The following is a 1,729-nucleotide window of genomic DNA, read 5'->3' as shown; positions in this document are numbered from 1 at the left end:
ACATTCCCATAGTAGTTATAATGTGAAAGACTAACTGTATTTCTCTCCATTCTATCCCATCCCCCACTTGTTCTATATTCCCTTTTGACCCTGTCCATTTTAAAAAGTATTTGCTTCTAAAAAAATGTTAAAAAAAAAAATCAAACAAAAGTATTTGCTTCTAACTACCCTCTCCCCCAATCTGCCCTCCCTTCTATCATTCCCCCTCTTTTATCCTTCCCCCTACTTTTCTGTTGGATAATATAGCCAATTGAGTGTGTATGTTATTCCCTTCTTAAGCCAAATTCAATGAGAGTAAGGTTTACTCATTCCCTTTCACCTTCCTGCTCTTCCCCTCCTTTGTAAGAGCCTCCTCCTGCCTCCTTTATGTGACATATTCCACCTCATTCTATCTCTCCCCCTCTACTTCTCCCAATACATTCCTCTCTCACATCTTAATTTTATTTTTAGATATCATCCCTTCACATTCAACTCACCTTCTGTACTCTGCCTATGTATACATGTACACACATATACATATAAACACATACATCCACATGTGCATATATGTTTACATGTGTATGTATACATGTGTACATATATGTTCCCTTCAACTATCCTCATACTGAGAAAAGTCTCATGAGTTACAAATATCATTTTTCCATGTAGGAACATACATAAGTTCAACTTTAGAAAGTTCCTTATAATTTCTCTATCCTGTTTACCTTTTCATGCTGGTCTCACTTCTTATATTTGAAAGTCAAATTTCCTGTTCAGCTCTGGTCTTTTCATCAAGAATGATTGAGGGGCAGCCAGGTAGCACAGCAAGTAAGAACACCGGCTCCAGTGTTGAGAAGACCTGGAGATCTAATCCCGGGCTCAGACACTCAGTACCCACCCAGAAACACCTGGCCGTGTAACCTTGAGCAAGTTACTTAACCCCAATTGCTTAGGGGCGGCCAGGTGGCTCAGTGAGTACCGGCTCCAGTGTTGGGACAACCTGGAAATCGAATCCCGGGCTCAGACACTGTAATGTAAGGCCAAAAGAAGGCAACTTCCCAGGTTCAAAATACCAGCATAGGTGCTCTCTATTTTATTCAGTAACAAACCCAGAACAGAGAAGATCAAAACATGACATCATTCAAAATACAGCATTTACTAAGTGTGATTAAATAATCTCCAAGTACTACCCCACCCCAGGACCTTCCAATCATTCAATCAATTACAAAGTCCCTGTTCTAAATACTACTCCATCCCTAGGCTATACCTTAATTAAGTCCACCACAAAACCCCTCTTCTCAAATGGAGATTAGTTTCCAAACATAGGTAAAGTACCTTCATTTGTCAATCACAGAGCACAATAAGGTCAAAAGTTCCCCACCCCCAGGATCACAATTGAATCTACCCCAGAGTTACATCAAGTTTAAACACAGCACTTAATACCCAAATGGAGGTCTTTTCTTCATCTTGACACGAGGCAAGTTCTCAGCAATCTTAGTTCCTGGGGAGACAAGGCTTAGCAAGGCCATAAGATACATTGCCAGTCCCTTCATGAATTTATCCTCTGTCTGTAGAACAGTCCTGTAACCCCTGAACACATTAGCAAAGCCCTCTCCCAGGATTTCTGTAAACATACAACAAGAAAATCCTTCTTCAGGGCTTCTGAACCAACAGAAAGGCTCCCAGACCCCTGCAACAACAGCACTGTCCCTCACCAGTGGACAGTATTCACTCTGTCTGCAGGACAGTC

The 1,729-nt window shown here is 41.2% G+C and overlaps 1 long non-coding RNA gene across 1 annotated transcript in view; it reads right to left on the bottom strand.

The window, feature by feature from the left end:
* Window positions 1-1,034: 1,034 nt before the first annotated feature.
* The window catches only part of LOC138148079 (uncharacterized), a 69,805-nt gene continuing 69,110 nt past the window's right edge, over window positions 1,035-1,729 (bottom strand). Inside the window, exon 2 of the long non-coding RNA XR_011164973.1 lies at window positions 1,035-1,541. This is a non-coding gene — a long non-coding RNA (uncharacterized lncRNA). The remainder of the gene's footprint in view (window positions 1,542-1,729) is intronic.

Source organism: Petaurus breviceps, unplaced genomic scaffold (assembly GCF_028583685.1).
Source record: "Petaurus breviceps papuanus isolate PSGF00001 unplaced genomic scaffold, PetGlider_PUasm1.0 90822, whole genome shotgun sequence".
Lineage (NCBI taxonomy): Eukaryota > Metazoa > Chordata > Mammalia > Diprotodontia > Petauridae > Petaurus > Petaurus breviceps.
This window is presented reverse-complemented; position numbering and strand designations above follow the sequence as displayed.